This window comes from Zalophus californianus, chromosome 9, assembly GCF_009762305.2.
Source record: "Zalophus californianus isolate mZalCal1 chromosome 9, mZalCal1.pri.v2, whole genome shotgun sequence".
NCBI classification, from domain to species: Eukaryota; Metazoa; Chordata; class Mammalia; order Carnivora; family Otariidae; genus Zalophus; species Zalophus californianus.
Genome location: NC_045603.1, coordinates 12,084,784 through 12,106,644, shown reverse-complemented (window position 1 = coordinate 12,106,644; position 21,861 = coordinate 12,084,784). Strand labels below are relative to the sequence as shown.

Here is a 21,861-nt window from a genome sequence, read left to right as displayed (position 1 = left end):
CTCGATCCCAGGACCCTGGGAATCATGACCTGAGCCAAAGGCAGACGCTTAACGACTGAGCCACCCAGGCGCCCCACAAGAAGAGTTTTAAGAGTTGAAATTAGTATTTTCTTCAGGACACTCTTTATCCTCTTACAGAGATTCTCAGGGAAAAACAAAGCAATTTCATTAAATTACAATTCATAACAATAGGTAGGGCGACATTATAAATTAAGTTCTCAAAACAAGACAACACAGATCTCTAGATTTTAAGAGCACAGAGTTCAGAAGAAAGTATATTATTAAAAAGTTAATGTTTGGATTTCAAGATAGAGATTTATTTAAGTCTTGGCTACTAGGTTAACAGTTAAAAAAAATAGGTTCCTTAAATTATAAATATTAGAGACAGACCAAAAAAATCCCCAGATAAAAAAATTTAAGAGTTCTTCACAATCACTGTGAGCTTTATAAGGCTAACTGCACAGCAGGATACCTCTCCATGTGATAACCATTCCCAGATGCTTACCTGGAATTCACTGTGATATCTGAAATATCAATAAAGAGTACGCAGGAACTACAGGGAATTGTTAGAAGGAGCCATTGTGGCTCCAGAGCCCCTCTCTCACTTCTGTCCTAAGTTCAGATACAAAAGAGTTTGAATCTTGCACTCCCTCCCCTGGCCTCCATTTTATTCCATAAAAAGCAAAGCCATTATTTTACTGAAGATACACAAGTCTGCAAAGTCTTGGGCCACTGTCCTTCTGTAAGTAGTTGGCAGAGATGGGCAAATGCTTCAAAATGTCTGCACTTTGATAGGCTCCTCCCACTCCTATTTTAGACATCGTATCAGTAGGTAATCAAAGAAAATTTGGGTTTATGTCACTTGGTTTCCTCCTACTCATGAGCACACTTCCATCAGGCAAGGGAATAATTATTCCTCTTTCTCTCTCAGTCCCAATTATCCTTTCCCCTCAGTTCAAGAGGGGATTCTCTATCCAGAGAGCTGCAGGAAACAGAATTCTCAGCAGCATTTTCTAGACATCATCCCAGGCTTTTGACACTAACTTGATGGCCATTAAACTTATATATATCTCAAACAAAATAAATCCAAAGCTGCAGAAAGATCTCACACTATTTTTAAAGAAAGGTTCTGCCATCATTGCTACAATAAGTGCTTCTGCATAAAATGAAACAGAACATATGTACAAAGGCTGTTATAAATGGAGAAATATACATGATCATGGATTGGAAAGCTTGGTATTCTTAAGATGGCCATGCACCCCAAATCCCACAAACTCAATAAAAATCTCAGATATTTTTGCAGAAACTGACAAGGTGTTATTAAAATTTATATGGAAATGCAAAGAGCCTAGAAAAGCCAAAGCGATTTTGAAAAAGAACACAAGTTGGAGGACTTATACTACCTGATTTCAAGACTTATTACAAAGCTGCAGTATTCACAACAGTATGGAACCAGCTTAAAGACACACAAATCAATCAATGAATGAGCAGAAAATATCCAGATAGACACATGCATATACAGTCAGTATTAAGTCATCAAGTCAATTCAGTAGGAGAAAGGAAAGCCTTTTTAACAGTTAAAAAACTGAATACCTACTGGGGAAAAAAAAAAACCTAAACTCATCCCACATATGCAAAAGTTTACTGGAAAGAGGTAACAGACCTAAACCTAAGAGTGTTTTTAAAACTCTAAAACATCTAGAAAAAAAGAGGATAATTGTCAAAATTTTACAATAAACAAAGAATTCTTTGGTCATAAAAAACAAGAACCTTTGAAGAAAAACTTGATAAACCGAACTCCATCAAAATTTAAACATTTCTTACTCTTTGAAAGGTACCACCAAGATAATTAAAAGACAAGATGGAGCATGGAGGCAGCATTCACGGCACACTATCTGGCAAAGAACCGTTACAAATCAAAATGAAAAGAACAAAGCATCTTTTTTTAAGATGGGTTAATGACTTTATATATTTATTTATTTTTAAAGATTTTATTTATTTGACAGAGAAATAGAGAGAGAGCACAAGTAGGCAGAGCGGCAGGCAGAGGGGGAGAGAGAAGCAGGCTCTCCACCGAGCAGGGAGCCCGTTCCCAGGACCCCGGGTTCATGACCTGAGCGGAAGGCAGACGCTTAACCCACTGAGCCACCCAGGTGCCCTGGGTTAATGACTTTAACGGAAAAACTCCCACAAAAAGATAAGCCAAAAAAAAAAAAAAAGATAAGCCAATGGGCAGGAAATACACGAATGTGTGGCTCAACAACATTAGCCATCAAGAGTATGAAATTAAAACGAAATGAGCTACCATTTCACACCAATTAAAAGGGCCACAAGACTGAAAACACCGAATGTTGACAAGGATGTGGAACAACAAGAACTTTCATATACTGCTTGGCAAAGTGTAAAACAATATATTCATGTGGAAGAACTATTCTGCAGTTTTACCTTTTTATATAGTTAAAATACTCCTTATATTCAACCCAAAGAAATAAAAGCATATGTATACAGAGACACTTGTACAAGTATGTTCATGGAAGCTTTATTCATAATAGCCCCAAACTGAAAACGACTGTACCGAAATCAACAAAAAAATGGATAAACTGTAGTTTATTCACAAAATGGAATGTTACATAGCTTAAAAAAGAGAGAAAAAAAATAATAAACTACCAATAACACAGATGAATCTTAAAGCTGTGCTAAATGAGATACAAATCTATTGTAACAGAAGTGAGAAAGCAGTTGTTTCTTTTTTGGGGGGCAGGGAGTGATGATGGAGATCTGGAACATTCTTGGATGGAACATTCTAGGATGACAGAAATGTTAAATTTCTTGTTAAGGATAATGGTACCAAATTGTTAAAATTCATTAAACTGAACACTTGATGTCACTACATGTTAATTACAACAAGGGAAAAATAAGGCAATTAAAAAAACACTGGCAAACATATCAAGCTGTGAAATACCTGTCATCATTAAGAATCACCTGTCCCTATGACTCATTCTACACACAATAAAGCGACAAACATGCACTGGAGACAAAGAGAACGCAGAGGCAACTATAGCTATGTACTTAGAAAAGCCCAAGAAATTAACTACAAATGAGTAGACCTAATAATAAAATTTTGTCATATTTATACATTAACGATTTTACAACCAGCAATAACCAGTTATTCAAAAGGGCAACAAAATGTATAGGATAAAACACATGATATATGGGCGCCGGGGTGGCTCAGTTGGTTAAGCGACTGCCTTCGGCTCAGGTCATGATCCTGGAGTCTCCAGATCGAGTCCCACATAGGGCTCCCTGCTTGGCAGGGAGTCTCCTTCTCCCTCTGACCCACCCGCTCTCATGCTCTCTCTCTCATTCTAATAAATAAAATCTTAAAACACACACACACACACACACACACACACACACACACACACACACACACACACACACACACACACACACACACACACACACACACGACGTAGGATATAAAACAAGGCCTGAATAAACAGAGAGATGTACTTCGTTTCTGGAGGAATGCTGCATACAGAAATGTTAATCCTTGCTAAAATAAAATGTATACCTAATGTCATTTTGTTAAGACTTTATTTATGTAGAGAGTGCGTGAGGAGGGGGGCAGAGGTTAAGGGAGAGAGAATCTTAAGCAGACTCCCTGCTGAGCGTGGAGCCTGCCATGGGGCTCAGTCTCATGACCCTGAGATCATGACCTGAGCCAAAACCAAGAGTCTGATGCTCAACTGACTGAGCCACCCAAGCTCCCCTACCTAATGTCATTTTCAGTCAGAAGCAAACAGAGCCTGGAGAAGAAAACAGGGCTAAATATAATTCTAATTGGTATGTGAAAAACTACTATGAAAGTTTGAAAAGGGAAAAGCTATGGGTGGGGCATGCTCTATCGTACAGTAAGATTTGCCATAAAGCTACTGTGATTAAACACTAAGCATATACACAGTGATTAACAGAACACTGATTATCCTAAAATAATTTCAAGTTTATATAGAAAATTAATTGAAGATAAAAGGAGCATTTCACTTCAGTGGGGAGAAATTGTTTATTTACCACAGAGGATTTGTAAAGTTGGCTACCCACCAGAAAGAAAATAAATGAGCCCCTCACAGTGTATACTCCAAAAGAGAAAATTTCAAGAAGGAATAAAATCTAAGACAACAATGGAAACTAAGAAAATATAAGAAAACTTGGGAGCATAACTGGGGTTGGAGGACTCACATAAGATAGGAAGACAGGAAACCTAAAAACCAGGAAGGAGAGAAAGGACAGATATGGCTGCAAAAGTTAGGAAGGAAAGGAGAGCAAGGGGAAGAGGGAAGGCAAGAGAAGGGGGAGAAATGGCCTTTCAAGTCAAAAGAAAAACCAACTGGGGCAAAGAATTGCAACAGATCAGACAGACACTGTCATCACTAATATAAGAGTAGGTTATACAAATCGATAAGAAACACACACAACAGAAAAAGGCAAACAATGTAACTGAACAATTCACAGATGATGAAATACCATCAAAATGTTCAATCTCACTAACATATGGAAAAACATATTAACAGTAAAACAAGTCCAATTTTTTAGTCATCTAATTAATAAAATTTACTAAAAAAGTTTTATTGAGATATAATTGACCTACACAACAAACTGCATCTACTTATTTGTAGTGTAAGCACTGACATATATACGTGTACATGCATGAAATTATCACTGCAAAGTAGTGGGCATGTCTACTCCAAATCCCTGAAAGTCTCCTCATGCTCCTAATAATAAACATGTATTACTTTTGTAATAAAGCCTACCAAGTATTGAGCAAGAAAAATGTAATCAATAAGAGGAAGCCGATATGCTGAAGCACTGAAATATTATTGTGCTATCCTTACGAAAATGGTAGTGATGGGGCGCCTGGGTGGCTCACAGGGAGCCCGCTTCTCCCTCTCCCACTCCCCCTGCTTGTGTTCCCTCTCTCGAGGTGTCTCTTTCTGTCAAATAAACAAATAAAATCTTAAAAAACAAACAAACAAAAAAAGAAAATGGTAGTGACATTACCTAGAGACAAAATTAATAACTGTCTTTCATTTTCAAGTTACACCGCATCAAAATTCAGCTGTCTCCCATGTCCAAGAATCACCTCTAAGTGGTATTAAGGACTGCTTTATATAAAAATTTTTCCTTTGCTTAGTTTTTAGAAATTAGGCTATGAAAATCTTAAATTTTTGCCCATAATTTTTCAGGAAAAAGGCTTATCTTTGTCACCCATCACCATGTAAGTTCTTTTCATGATCTCCAGGCTGGGGTATTGTCTATGACTTCTTAGCTATCCTGGGTGTCCTGAGAGAGAAATAAAACAACACTCTCCCTTCTTCAAGTTACACAGGACTGTATCCATATCCACCGACCTGCCTGCCTACCCCCTGCATGAAGCACACTGCTTCAGAAGCCCTCACACGATTTACTGGCCTGAAATCAGATATGAAAGAGAAAATTCAAATTCAGGTGGATTGGTGAACGCAGGAGAGCAAGAGCACCAAAGGTCTCTGTAGATCTACACTCCCAACTCCAGGCATAAATATAATCTTACAGTATACAAGAAGGGTCTACTAAATAATCAGTAAGGCTAAAAGACACTACTTCCCAGTTACGACTAACACAGCAAAGGGACTTGCTTTCCATACTCCCAACTCGGCTCCTTGCAGACTCATTCCTGCTCTGGCCTCCCTTCGCCCCCAACCATGCTGGGAGTGAGGCGCTGGCACAGGAGTTCACAGTACTGCCTCTCCCACAGGGGTAGTCTTGACAAAGCTGGCTCAGTCAACTGAATCAACACATCAATTAGCAGTGGGGGTTAGGGGGAGAAAGGTAAAAACATTTTACAGGATCTACTTGTAGCCTCGACACTATGTGTTTCAAACAAATACGAGGCAGGCAGGGGCTGAACTATTTCCTGAAAAAAGGGAAATGTAAACCTTTGTTATGAGGCCAAAATGAAATTCTTAGCAGATTATTTTACTCCTTATAGGAATTTTTAAATTTTTGTTTAAAAAATATGTTTATATACTAAGGGAATGAAACTGGAACAGGAGTGATTTTGCATTTTGTTTCATACACTCTATAATGTCTGAAAATATCCCCAATAATCTATGATGATGGCAATGATTATAAATGCTAAATAGTTTCAGATTTCTATAAACTTCCAGGATATATTCCAAAGTTTTAAGTTCAGAAAAGAAAATCTGATAGCCCCCAGGCAAACTATGAATAATAGTTCACATGATCATTTCTAGGCAAGATTTTACCTCTATGTTTAATATGAAAATGTTTTGTTTTTAAAATCATAGGCTAAGCAGCTTAGGTATATATCACTTGAGAAAATGAGTTATTAACTTTTTTCCTGTAGTCCACAAAACTAGACATAAATTCTCTTTTACCGAATTTAGCAGTCTATAAATTTTCCCTCCCATGAGATGAACAGACAATAAGGAGTACTATATGCAAATAAAGTTTCTATCTCACTTAACAAGAATCTAATGAAGATTTAACTTCTTTAACTCCTTTCTTCCCTAGAATATAAATTGTGATTTTATGTGAAAGATGAGAAGAAAAACAAACTGCATTTCCTGTTAGTTCTTATCAGTATATCCCAGGAAAATGAAGGTTCTCTGAAAGCAGGACTACCTGCCTACCACACGAAGCACCTAGCTCCAGAAGAAACCCTCACAGCGTTGACCGTTCTGCACCACAGGTATTCCAATGTCTGACTTCACACCTCCCTCACAACTATGCCAAAATGCCAGCTTCCCTGACCACTCAAACTCTCAGCCCCTATTTCTCTCTGTCCTCTCATCTATAATGATACTGCATTTATTTCGTCTCCTCTATTAGAACATAAGCAAGAGGTTTTACCTGTTTGGCCCACTGACACAACCCCAGGACTAAGAACTAACACTTGGCATAGAGTCACATAGCACAACTCTTACTTAAGGGTTTGCATGAGCAGAATAATGAAGCAGAACACCTAAGGTGAAGAATGGTCCCCATCTTGTACAAAGCTAACTGTTAAGACGGAGAGGGTTGTATCTAATCCTCCTAAGATCCACATGAATTTACTACAGGAACTGGCAGGGAATTATAAACAGAGTAATTCTTTGGTTAACTGCCTTCTCATCAGCAACATAATTTACAACACTACTAAACAGTCACATCTCCCAAATTTCCAAAAAAGCTACCTACATTTCTAACACTCTGGTTTAAAAAGTAAGAAGATGTGGCACACTCATAAATGAGTGGCAAAGCTGCTTTTCTAAAGTTATTTTTAAACAGAAGAAGGAGAAGGAAGAGAAGAAAAAGAAAAACCCTGGAGAGACCTATACATGAAACAGATATATGTGGGATATAGCATTATTTGATATTTCAATAATTACTCAACAGATCAATTCGATGTCCTGCCATCTCACTGTTGTTTTATTACCTACACAAAAGTTCAAGAAGAGAAATATTAACAGGACAAAAAATAGTATTTTATTTCACACAGAATGCAGGCCACTGTGACTTAATTTTTAGGATGCCATTCTGATGAAAACTCAAGATGATGCCTGCATAGGAAAGGAATGTGGGGATATAATGACTGAGGATCAGTTTTTCAATGTATTATTCCCTAATACAAACAAATTTGTTTATCACATGACTTAGACACTACCTAAAGATTATCAAATCCACCTGAAACCCAATAAATTCCATATTTCACCGAGGGCAATGCTGAAGTACATGGTTAGAACATAATTTGAATCTCAGCTTTGTCATTACTGTAGTTGTAAACAGTTATGTTATTACCTACCTTTCCTGTGCTTCAGTTTCTTCCTCTATAAAACAGCAATGTTAACGCCACACATTGTTACAAAAATTGTAAGATAAAATGTGAAGTGACTAAAATGCTATATTCCCAATAAAAGTCGCTCTCAACCACTGCAAGCACCAGGTAGATTGTGGGACCAAACTTCCACAACTTAGCAAATGTTAAAATCCTATTAGATGCCACTGTTGTGGATGTTACATGAAATTTTAAAAAACCCTTAAAGACTGTATTTATGGGAACAACATTGAAGAAACAAACTACAGATATACAAAACTAACCATAGCATAAGGGAAAACAACTCCCCCCCCCAAAAAAAAGAACAGAAAAAAGAAGAAAAAAATCTACCAAAAGTAGTTTTTAAAATGATCACTAGCTGAAAAGGTAGTGGGGAGAGATATTTGAAATTCTATTTCAATTCTAAGACATACTAATACCTGCTATGGGTCCACAACTCGTGGGCACTGAAAACATCATTATACAAGTTAGAAATCTGCCTTCCAAGAGTTTACAATCACATTAAGGAGCCTACCATAAACTTCAATACAAGTCAGAGTGCTACATATGAGCACCAAATTGGTGACACAAAGGTTCACCATCATCTACTAAATACATTCTAACATCCTCTAGGCCCTCCCTCAATGGTACATACTAAATGCTTATACTTAATGAATGCTTATTAAGTATCTGGCAATACACTAAGCACTTTGTATGTATAAACACCCAACATATATAAACTGATTTGATTCTTACAGCTGTAAAAGGTAGATATTTCCATTATTCTCCTTTTACAGATAAGGAAACTACCATTTAAAAGGGTTAAGTATTTTATTGAAAAACCATTTGGCTAATAACTGGCACAAGCAGACTCAAATCCAAATCTAAACCATTTCCCAAGCTGGTGTTGCTAGTCCCTACTCCACATGGCATCTCCAGCAGGGTCCACAACCATTTTCCCCCCAGGGCATATCATACACAACTCCCAACCATTAATTCTGTGTTGCAATGAGTCTAGACTTCTACATTCCCTACATCTGGTGCTTTCCCAAATCACAGCCGGTCCGCTATAGCACAGATCAGTTTTGCTCCCCATGCTGTAACCTCTATCAAGAATATTCATGCATAATGAAAACTTAGCTGGACATAAAGAATCAACTCAAATAATCCCTTCTCCATGAAGCTATCCCTAGAAAGGAAGTATGGCATAAAGCAGGGGTCAGCAGGCTTTCCCTGTAAAAGGCCAGATAATATTTTAGGCCTTGCAGGCAGTCTGATTTCTGATGCAACGACTGGCCTCTGCTGTTATAATATGAAAGCAGCCACAGACAATATGTAAACGAATAAGCATGGCTGTGTTCCAGGACAACTTTATTCATGGGCATCGACACATAAATTTCATCTAATTTTCACATCTCAAAATCATCTTCTTCTGATCTTTTTCTAACCATTTAAAAATGTAAAAATCATTCTTAGTTCACGAGCCTTACAAAAACAGGCAGTGGGCCAGATATGGCCTGTAGGCCATAGTTTTTTGACCCCGGTGTATAGGAAAGAGGTTAAGGTTTAGAGCCAAATAAGTCTGGGGTCGAATCCTGACTTAATAACCTGTTAGTTCTGTGACACTGAACAAGAAACTAAGTCTCAGTTTTGTCAACTAGAACACACACAGGACAGCTCTCTCCTGGTGAGGCTAATGTGAGAAGAAGAATCAAAAGTCCGCACATCAGGGTCTAATAGAGTAGACTTGACAGCAAGTGTTGCATTCCCATTTCCTGTTAGAAGAAACTTCTTCCTCTCCTGTATTTCCATAGCACTTAGCCTGCACTCTGAATGTGGATAAGATCTATAAATTCAAAACTTATCTAGATAAGTATCTTATCTTTCCTATTAAATATTCTTTATGGGCACCTGGTCGGCTCAGTTGGTTAAGCGTCTGCCTTTGGCGCAGGTCATGATCCTGGGGTCCTGGGATCAAGTCCCGCATGGCATCAGGCTCCCTGCTCAGTGGGGAGTCTGCTTCTCCCCCTGCTTGTGCTCTCTCTCTCTCTCAAATAAAATCTTTTTTAAAAAAAGCTTCTTTAAGAGAGGACTGTTTTGTACATTGTAGAATCCCATACAGTGCATAATAAATATTAAGCATTAAATAAAAATTTTTAAAAAAGGAGGATTGAGATAGAGAGTCACATGTATGCACACTATAGCAAACTGCTTTGTTTGGTTAGAGTAGAGAGCATAACTAATGAAGGATAATACATGCTGAAACAAATGTTGTCTTGGGTTGATATCATATGGAGAAGAATGTTGGCGTAAGTAAGTGAGAATTGGTAGAGTACCATTAGGAGAGAAAAGACTCAACATTCATGTGCTTGTGCTTTAGATCCACAATTTCCTTCAATCTCACAAACACAAAAGTTAAGAATGACGTCTTTTTCCTTTAAACAACATGTAGTAACAGAGGCGATGCGTTACCATGTATGTATGGTCTTCTGGTATACAATGTGAACTCCGCTAAATATTTTAATTCTAAATTCAAATACACAAGCACAGTAAACAGTTCCCATCATACAGGAAAAATGTATAACCCAAAGACCGAGTCTCAACCCCTTATCGGTCAATCCCCGATTGCAATCTCAGAGCTCCAACCATTACCTACCTATGGGTGATTTCCAGATATTTTTTAGGTCCAACCATGTCCTTTCTCCCATGCTTTCATGGGAGGGACAGCAAAAACAAAAAAGAGCATGAGCTTGAAAGACAGACCTGAGTTAAAACCTCAATTGTACCTCTTACAGATATATGATGAGTTACGTAAGCCTTTTGAGCCTGCTTCTTCCATCTGCAAAATGGACGGTTTATTGCTGAGGCTGTTGCAATGAACGCAGTGAAAGCAAGTGAAACTATTACTACGGCACCAGGCGCCCGACCCCATTAGGTCTCTTGTCCGCTTCTGGTTCTTCCAGAGGCGCATGTCCACCTTGGATCTGATCCCTCCACCCTCAGTGTTTCACTTACACTACAAACTGCGGGTCTAAAAAGTGAGTTTATTACCGTCTTCTCGTACTTCTGCTGAGTTAATTACCTTTCCAGTCAAACAGACGTACTTGGAACCACGCCCTTATCCTTTGCGTCATTTCGCTCTATGTAGTGAGTATCCCAATATCCAAACCCACTGGATAGTGATGGTTTTAACCAGTATTTCCTGGTAATAAAGAACCATCAAAATAGGAGAATAACAGACTCTTAGCTTACGTAATGTTAGCAGCATGTGGGATATACTTTGGGGGTGGCAATGAGAACGCAGCAACAGGAGCATACTGGAGAAGACATGTGGGCCTATGAAAGGGGAATGGGGCAAAGGGAACGGAATCAAGAGATGCTGTGGGGGGAATTTATGGAATGTGGCAACCAACCAGTTATAGGCAACGGGCAGAACAAGATGATTTTTTAAGATTTATAGTTGCAGACTCACTATTCAGGACTTATTAACCCACTCACTTTCATCGATACTTTTTATTTATTTATTTATTTATTTAAAGATTTTATTTTTTTAATTGACAGAGAGAGAGAGAGAGACAGCGAGAGAGGGAACACAAGCAGGGGGAGCGGGAGAGGGAGAAGCAGACTCCCCGCTGAGCAGGGAGCCTGACATGGGGCTCGATCCCAGGACCCTGGGATCATGACCTGAGCCGAAGGCAGTCGCTTAACCGACTGAGCCACCCAGGCGCCCCCATCGATACTTTTTAAAGAAAAGTTTTCTCATTATTTACAAGTCACACTGCTTGGGGTAAATGAGTCTATATTGTTATTGTTTCTTAAGTATATTCTCTGTTATACTGAATTATTCTGAGTATTACTTTAATCCTTTTTTACTGACATTTAAATGGCTACAACATGCTAGTCTTTAACATTAGGGAGAGGGAAGGCACATGGGAAAAAATAAGATTTGCTTTTGTAGGACCAAAATTAAAAGGTGAGAAAGGCATGTAAACTAATAATTATATGAATATTATTTGTGCTATAAATAAAGCTAAGCATAAAGTACAATAGGAGAACACAGGAAGAATGGCCAAATGGAATTGCCTTAATTGTTCCAGGATAATTAAAGTCTATGTAATCTTGGAGAGAGAAGAGTATTTTTGTTTATATCTTCCCATTTATTTTTCAACTTCTTTCTAATTTTTTCAGTTTGGTAATCCTGAGTCCCATTTATATACTCGATCTGCTATCGTTCTTCTTCTCCTCAACAGACTGCAAATTCTATCTCAAGAGAAAAGTTTCCTAATTCCTGTATTACATCTGTGATCAGAATGAATCACTGATAAAAAGGGATCAATATGAACTTTCTAACAATAATCATTTTGTTATTTAGGTAGAGCGTCTTCTCACCAGTTTATTACCAGGGCCAGAGTCACTTAGCATTTTCGTCATACTATAGGAAAATGGAAATTAATTCTCTAGCTTTGCAACAAAAAGAAAATATTTTGCCTTTAAGTCTTTTACGAATTAGATCATTTGTATCCCCTGGGATTTCCCTACATAGGCACAAATTTCAAACTCTGCCTGCCTTTGTAAGAAAGAGTTTTACAAAAAGTACTCAGCTGACAGAGCCTAAGTTCTTCTCAGACTTTGTCCTGAAAGCAATGGCGTCTGCCTGATGTATGTGACACTATCACAGAAAGACAGAACACTGGATTGAAGATCATCAGGAAGCAATTAAATTAATTTTTTAAAAGCTCTGGGGCGCCTGGGTGGCACAGAGGGTTGAGCATCTGCCTTCAGCTCAGGTCATAATCCCAGGGTCCTGGGATCGAGCCTCACATCGGGCTTCCTGCTCAGTGGGGAGTGCTTCTCCCTCTCCCTCTGCCCACACCCAGGCTTGTGTTCTCTCTCTCACTCTTTCTCTCCCAAATAAATAAAAGCTTAAAAAAAAAAAAAGGTCTGTAGAAGAATAACAGACCAAGAAGATGACCTAGAGAAAAAAAATGGACAGATATGCACAAAGACAAAACAATGTACATTTACCAGACATACAGTGAAATTCATTCTAGAGTCTCCATTTACTTACACACTTAAAACAGGGCCACCCCAAATCTCTGTTCTTTTGTATTTGAAATACTCTGTATTGAAAACAAACGTCCCCTCTGTCAGTCTAAAAATAGTCAGGTTCTCTATTATAATCTACTGGTGTCTCCTTTTGTTCTTCAAACCACCGTAAGGACCTGGAGGGAGGGCTGTAAAATAAAAGTGTTTCCATTTCTCATCTCAACCGAGTTCCACCCTCTGAACACCTAGAGCTGAAAGTGTTAGTATCTAATAGTCCTGAAAATATTTCTGGTAGCAAAGATAAGTTAGATAAAAGTCATGTGCTTTCTCTTTAACACTGAATTATAAATCATACCCAGAGCCATAAGATGTCAGACAATCTGCAGGTAAATAAAAACTGGAAGGAAAAGCCTATACATGGAGTCTCCCTGTAGCCTCCAGTTTTCGTGTTCAGATTCAATCTGAACAGTTTATTCTTTATTTGGTTGTCTGTGACTTAGGAGATGGCTGGGATTCCGAGGAAATTCACTACAACAGATTTAATGATTGTATGATAATGATTATGGTAATAAAAAGCCCATCACCAACTAAAATATTAAATTTAAGCAAAAGTATTATCTGATTTCAAGAAAGGAGTCTACGGACACATCTATTCCTGCTACAGTCTCAACAAGATCACTCACCCCACGCAGTACCCACTTCCACTACACCCTGCCTCGCACACCCACAAATTCATCTTTTACCTGGCTCCTTGAGAGCAGAGATTCCCATATTTAATTGTGCATAACAGTCACCCTGGGAACATGTCTTAAAAAAAATCAAGATCCTTTCCCCACAGATTATTATTCAGTGCGTTGGGAGTAGGGCCCTGGTACTCCAGGTATAGGTGGTTTGGGAAACATGGAGAAACACTGAGAGGCTTTGCTGGCATAATGAGAGCGCATTATGGTGGCGATACGTACCTCCAGAAAATGCCCTGCAGCATCTATACTTCTAGAAGAAGGGCAGAGATTATGGAGGGAAGAAATTATGAGAGGAAGGTAGTAGTGGCCAGAAATGTAAGTTACCTGAAAGCAGACAGGCCTTCTTATATGGAACAACGGACAAAAGAATCAACACTAGTTGTTTTGTTTGTTTTTTTAAATGCAAACCTACTGAAGTACAAGCCTAACAATGGTCCTTCTTTTAGAGTAGCTATAACTGAAGCACCAGGACCCAAACCATGAGTGTGCTATGGCCACATGAAGGGGAGATGGAGTGCAGGAGGGGACCAAGTACAATCCTGAGCTCTTGCAAACAAGAATAAATAAAACAGGAAATACTTCATGCTTAGAATAAAAATAATAGATACAGGCTTGGTCAACAAGTCTACTACACACTTGTCTCCAAATCACTTGTCTTCAACACGCACACACACACACACACACACACACACACCAGTGTGCGCATCTTTCAAATTACTCAGAAAAAAGTCAGCCTGACCTCTCCCCTGAGGCTGAGTTCTGCCATCTCAAAGCAATGAATATTTAAACAGAAAAATAAATATTTCAGAACAAAGTCATTCAAACCAATAGTCTATTAGGTTAAAAATGAGAAACCCTATAATAGTCTTAATGTCTCCAACCTCCTGAAAGCTCTCTCTTCCATATCTTCTGTAAGGAGTATTTAGAACCTCAAACATCATGAATCATATCTTCCACCCACAAGAGACAACAAGAAATACTCCGGTCCAGCTACGTGCTTCCTTGGAAACGTTAGGTCCCTATATCCAACATGGTTGGTTGTCTATTCTAGTCAATATCATTGATTTATACAATTCATGGGTGATTATTCTTTTTTGTAACTAAATTTTCAATACAATTTAACTTATTTTTTATTTTTGTCTTCATGGGCAATTAAGTTTGCATCCTCTGTATGTTAAACTGCAATATCCTTAAAAAAAGCCATAGTTCAGAATAAAACATGAGTAAGATTTTTGTAGTGCCTCCTGAATCAGAAAATATTTAATTGTTCTTTAGAAATACTGCATTGGATGTCCTATTATAGTTAGTTCACTTCTTCAAAATGAGTAAGTCATAGAACATATACAGTAACAGACAGAATTTTCCCCCATACCCTTCCCCAAACAAAACTGCATTCTGTCTGCAACCACAATCACATGATGGTTTGTATTTCCTCTATTGGTTTCACAAGTAAAGCCCTAAGTAGATCAGGGGCTGAGTCACATGTGCTTTGTCATAGCTTCCTCACCAAATGACAAGTGCACAGCAGGTGATATTTACAAAGTGTCTGCTAATTGAAGCGACCAGGTAGTTGAGTATCTGCTTCTGAGGCTGTAAGAACCTTTCTCTTCCTAGATTTAGGAAGTCTGCAGAAAGCTCACCACGGTATTAAGAATTGTTCCTAAATATTTACCACAGGCCTCTTTTTTTTTTTTTTTTTTTAAGATTTTATCTATTTGACAGAGAGAGACACAGCGAGAGAGAGAACACAAGTGGGGGAGAGGGAGAAACAGGCTTCCCGTGGAGCAGGGAGCCCGATGCGGGGGCTCGATCCCAGCACCCTGAGATCATGACCTGAGCCGAAGGGAGACGCTTAACGACTGAGCCACCCCAGGTGCCCCTAACCACAGGCCTTTTAAATGCACACGTTGACGGGAAGGCTGTGGGAAAATCTGTGCTCTGTGCACAGGAGAAGGCGATAAGCAAGCGTCTCTGCTCTCAGCAACTCCCATCCAGGCTATTCCGGGAATCCCTCTTCTAGGAATTCTCCTGTCTTGACAACCTCAACCTGATCAATTTTCAAGCAGCTCCCAAAACGATCCCTCTAAAATAAAATCTGAATCAGATATTGTTAACTAATTCTCTTCTGAAAGTCCTAGGCTCCTCAATGCCCATGGTCTCAAGTCCAAACACCTCTGTATGGAAGTCATACCCCCAGCATCCTTTACCCATTCAGCTTCGATTCTAGGCACTGAGTATTTACTGAGTACTTCTGCGGGGCCACACACTGGCTTCTAGATGCTGGGAAACAAGAGTGACTAAAGAGACAAAGTTCCTACCCTTAGGGAGTTTACATTCTAGAAAGGAAAGACAAATAAGCAATAGGCAAGCCAAACAAGAAACAGCTGGTGAGCCGTGGCGGAGAATAAAGCAAGAAAAGGGGTACGGGAGCACTGGGCTGGAGGGACAGAGGGCTGCTTTTTGATACCAGGTAGTCAAGGAAGGTACTGACTGAGCAGACACCAGAAGAAATCCAGAGAGTAGGCCGTGTGCCTGTCCAGGGGGAGAGCACTCCGGACAATGGGAACACAAATGCGAAGACTCAGCCGTGAAAACGTGCCCAGCTTATTCTAGGAACTAGGAACAAGTGGGCCCCATGTGACGGAACTGGAACAAGCAGCAAGGAACAGAGCGGCAGGAGATGAAGGGAGAAAGGTGGCAGTGGGCAAGGAGAGATGCTGGGTAGACATCTTACAAAGCTTAAGGGCACTACAGGGATTTTGACTCTTATTCTCCAGCAAGGGTTTTGAGCAAAGTGGCATGGTCAGGTTTAGGTTTTAAAGGGACAACTAGCAAAAGGCAGAAGCAGGCAGACCAGTTAGGAGGCTATCTAATAACCCAGCTGAGAGATGACAGTGGCCTGGCTCAGGTGGTGCTCTTATGTGTACTACATCCTGGAAGATACCTTGTGCTGTCTCACCTCCAGTTTCTTTGCACCTGCTATTCCTTCTGCTTAGAAAGCCTTTCTCCTTCCTACCCATCTGGCTAACTTGTACACACTCTTTAATATTTAGTTCGGTCATCCACTGTTCTCTGATTCACTCAAATAGGGGGGAAAAAATTCCCTCCCCTTATCCCCCCTGAAGCTAATACTTACATTCTATTACAGTTATCTGTTTACATAAATACTGCTTCTACAGAACGTGGACTCTTTAAGAGCATGTAACTGTCCAAGCCTAATTAATCTTTGCATCCCCAGTGACTGCTTTAAAAATGTTCAGTAAGTCCTTTTTTTTTTTTAGATTTTATTTATTTGATAGAGAGAGGGGGAGAGAGCACACAAGCAGGGGGAGCGGCAGGTAGAGGGAGAGGGAGAAGCAGGTTCCCCACTGAGCAGGGGACGCAGGGCTCCCGCTGATGCAGGGCTCGATTCCAGGACCCTGGGATCATAACCTGAGTTGAAGGCAGGCATTTAACCGACTGAGCCACCTAGGCACCCCCCCCATAAATCCTTATTAAAGGAAAAAAACAAATACATCAAAGCTATTAGAGTATAAATAGCTACAGACTTTTGTTAATTTTTGAGACAATGAAATTAGTACAGGAAGAGACCCAAACCCATCCAGCATGGGGAAACATGGGTGACATGAGGAAGGGAAGACAGATCTGTGAGGGACACCACAAACTCTGAAGGAGCTTACAACAGGACTATAAGCCATGGCAGAGGCAGAGGGAAGCACATCAGGGGACAAGTACTGGGGGGAATCGGGGCGGTGGGGGGCTCAGAGTCTGGCAATGGGCATGGGGGAGGGCAAGGGGCTCCTAGACCTCAGTCCATGGGGCTGTATGAGAACAGGCAGTGAGGTGGGTGTGCAAGGAGAAAGGACCAATTCTAGAAGTCCAATTTTCTTAAAAAAGATTATTCTGATATAAACGACTAATTAGATTTTACCTTTCAGTATTTGAAGTTCATTTCTTTTTTCACATGCATTCCAAAAGATCTTTCATAGTTATTTTGAGGGTGTTTGGGGCAATTTATTTTCCCTTTTTAAATTACTTTTTATTTTTCTCAGATTAATGCATGTACATGATAGCAAATCTAATGGGTGCAGAAGAGCTCATCAGAAAAAGCAGCAGTGTCCTGTCTTTCCCTTTGCCAACCCTCTTGTGAGTAATCCTCTTAACAGTTTCTTAAAAGGCAGCAGTTTCAAGACCAGAGGCTGCCGTGAGGGGTACCGACTCCTCTTACCTCTCCAGGCTGAGAGGACAAATCAATCTAGATCTGTGCACATAGGATGGAGGACCTGGCCTCCTCCCCCTTGAGGCCACTGAAGGGGGTCAGGTGAGCTAACTGTTCATATAGCAAACTTTGACCAAAAGAGGGAGGAACAGATGAGAGGAAAAAAGTAGATAAAAGATCTCTCCACACTCCCTTTGGAAGGACCGGCCAGAGGAACAACTGTTCTACAGAACCTATCTGAAGACTCCTAGAATCAAGTACAGATGATCCCCAACTTAACGATGGTTTGACTTATGATTCTTCAACTTTACAATGGTGTTAAAGAGATACGTATTCAGTAGAAACCATGCTTCAAATTTTGAATTTGGATCTTTTCCCAGGCTCGTGATATGCAGTACGATCCTCTCTCCTGCTGTTGGGCAGAGGGAGCCACAGCTCCCAGTTGGCCATGTGATCACAAGGTCAACAACCTGCACGCAGACAACCCTTCTGCAGCCAGCCAGCCACTCTGTCTCTCACTTTCAGTACAGTATTCGGTAAACTACATGAGCTAGTCAACACCTTATTAAAAATAGGCTTTGTGTTAGGTGATTTTGCTAACTATAGGCTACTTTAAGTGTTCTGAGCTTGTTAAAGGTAGGCTGACTTACTATGTTTGGTAGCATTAAATGCATTTAAATGCATTCTGACTTACCACATTTTCAGCTTTCGCTGAGTTTATCGGGGCATAATCCCACAATAAGTCAAGGAAAATCTGTAATCAGCAACACCTGTTACAAAGCCTTGGCCAGCCCGCCTTCCTTGTTTCACTCCCCCTTCCTCACCCCTGCTTTCCTAGGACTCCAGTAAAATGTGAATAAGGTTTTTTCTGTTTTGGCATTTTCAATGGAGGTAAAACTGGTATATAACATTATGTTAGTTTCAGGCGTGCAACATAATAATTCGTATTTGTATACACTACAAAGTGATCACCACAGTAAGTCTAATTATCACCTGTCACCATACAATTGACCCCCTTCTCCTCTGATAAGCACCAATCTGTTCTCTGGATCTATGAGCTTTGTTTTGTTCATTTTTTTTTTTGTTTGTTTTTTAGATTCCACATATAAGTGAAATCATATGGTATTTGTCTTTCTCTGACTTATACTATTTAGCACGATACCTTCAAAGTCCGTCCATGTGGTTGCAAACGGCAAGATTTCCTTCTTTTTATGGCTGAATAGCATTCCACCGTGTATATGTGTAAATGTGTGTGTATCTCACATCTTCTTTGTCCATTCATCTGCTGGTGGACTCTTAGGTTGTTTCTGTATCTTGGCCATTGTGAATAATTAAGCAGGTAAGGTTCTGTCTTGGTCTTTGCTTTCTAAAGAACACTGACTGAGGATATCATCTGCCTTACCTCTTGTATTTTCCATCTTTGTGTCTTAAAGCTCTACATTTTGGGAGGTATCTTCGATTCTATTTTCTATTTGTCTGAGGCATGTTTTCTTTTGACAATCACACTCACAGTCTGTCTAACTCTCTTGTGCATTTTCAAATTGCTCCCTTTCATTACACCCAGTAATGGTTTTATGAATGTATTATCTTCCTAAATCTGACTATATTAGTTGGAATTCTGCTTTAAATTTTCCTCTATTCCTTGGATTGTCTGTTTCCCTGAGGGTCAACTTTTCTTTTTGTTTCTTCTGGTCTCTTTCATACTGAAAGTTCTTCTCATATGGCCAGTGGTCTTCATGCACTAATGATCCAGGTCATAAGGACTTGGTTAGCTGGTATGGGTTTTCTCTGCCATTGTATAAGTAAATCTGTTTTCTGATTAGTTCTCTCCCTAGAATTAAAGTTCTAACTGGGAACTCAGTATGAGACCAAAAAAAGAGCATGTCAACCAGCAGGCTTCATTTTGGCGTAAGCTGCTAGGAAAGTGTGGAATGATCTCCTCCCCAAATGTAAGACTAAAGGAAGGGTTGCCAATACCTAATGTGAAAAGAATTAAATTTCCCCAAGCATTTTGATCAACTTCTTTACAGCCAAACCATCTGGTGTTTTTGTTTTTCCTTTTTTTGATGCTGGAGAAAGGGGGCAGTGCAATACTTGCTGGCCACTTCCATTGGGAAAGCATTGGAAATGCCGCACAGGTCAGTTATCCCTACATAATACACACGGAATCCCTGTTTGCTATTCCTTCTTCACTCTGCTCTGAGTCCAGAGCCTTTCTGGGGTTCCTGCTGGGCAGACTGGCTTCCATACCCCTAGCAGCCTCCTTGTCCTCATTGTTAGGCTTTAGCTTCCATTCCATGTATCCATCAGTTGGTTCCCATCTGCTTTAATTTTTCCAGAAATTTGTTTAACTCTCTTCTTAATTAGTAATACCACTCTTTGCCCTTTTCTCAGTAACAACTGGTTTACTTTCTGCACTTTCATATTGTCAGGGGGGTCTCACAAAGAGTTGAGAGGCTGTGAAAGTATCCCATAACTTGATGATGTCATGATTTATTTTCTGCAAAAGATTTCAACCACAAGTAAGCTGTAGAATTCAGGTTCCTTTTTTTTAATTTTGCAAAAGGACATGGGTTCGTGAACCCATGAATAACCCTTTAAGAACACCAAGATTCCTTAAAAGTGAACTAGAGAAGCTTAAAGGAAAACGAAAAGTATTTACTACAATTCCTGAAACAGCCCTTGTATTTATGCTTTTGTAAATCAGATGCATTTGGATTATAGGAAGCAAAGCAACTCAGGAAGTATCAAAACTAAACACGTACTGTAAGTCACAGTCCAAACATCACCTACAAGCTCACTCAGCACTATGTGCTAAATCCTGACAAATACAAAACTTTCACAGGTCTAATCACTCTCAGAAAACAAAGCAAAACAAAACAAAAATCAAGTATTTACCGATTAGAATGCCTAACTCTTCACCTACCTCCTTCACAGAATGTACAATCTGCCAAGATCAGATGGCAGTCTAAAGGGAGAAAAACATTTCCCAACACCCTACTGATCTCTACCACACGGATCAATAAGGCATGCCATAGACTCTGACCCTTCAGTCAGGAATGGAATGGCAATGCAATATAAACTAGTGACTGCAATATTTAATCCTTTATCACAGCGAGACAAATAAACCTAGAGAAGAAATTAGAGTCCTATGTTGGAAAAGTTCCCCCAAAAAATGATCATAAGTAAGCTGTTATACTAAAACAGAAAAACCTGTCCCAGAGTAAGACAGAATATTCAACTTAAGAAAGAAAGTATGCAGAAAACACAGAATGGAGATCCAAAATCAGTTCCTAAGAACACGAAAAAGAAGCTGTCTAAACGTCAATGGTGGCTTAGTAACACAACACTTCCAGATTTCACTCTACACTTCTTTCCCTGTCAAACCAAATGCTCCAAAACAAAAACAAACAAAAAAATCTTTAAGCATCTTTAAAAAACAAAAAAAATCAAAGGACATATCTCTTTCTTCTTCCTACTTACAATCTTCCTTACCTATAACTATGTTATCATTATCCCATCAATTGGACTCATTCAAGAATAATTTTTCAGCAAAGAATGCCCAAAATACAGGAGTTGAACTTTTTTACTTATTCTAGGATTTTCCCTTTCGGGAAAGAGGAGCATAAGGACTTGATATTTTAGCCTTTACAGACTAAACATCTTTTGTTAAAGGTCTGAACTTCTCAGGAGGATGTTCTGACAGCAGAAAGAACACCAGACAGAGACTATGTAAAAATGAATTCTAGCTCCAGTTCTGCCATTACTTTGCCATATGACCTTGGATAATCCACCTCCCCTTGGGATCCACATCCTGACTCTGTAAAATAAAATTCACTTTAGTTCTAAGAATCGATTCTGTGATAAAGAAGCCCTACCCAATGGGCCAAATGCACTAAAAAGGAAGAAACATTAGGTGTATTACCACGTGAAGCTAAGTATTTTCTCTGGAACAGAGAGAGTCAACAAAGTGCCATTAAGTATTTATCTGCTCCCAG

At 39.4% G+C, this 21,861-nt stretch overlaps 1 protein-coding gene across 15 annotated transcripts in view; it reads right to left on the bottom strand.

Moving 5' to 3' along the window:
- The window catches only part of RBFOX2 (RNA binding fox-1 homolog 2), a 281,003-nt gene that overhangs the window by 63,691 nt on the left and 195,451 nt on the right, over window positions 1–21,861 (bottom strand). The window lies entirely within an intron of this gene.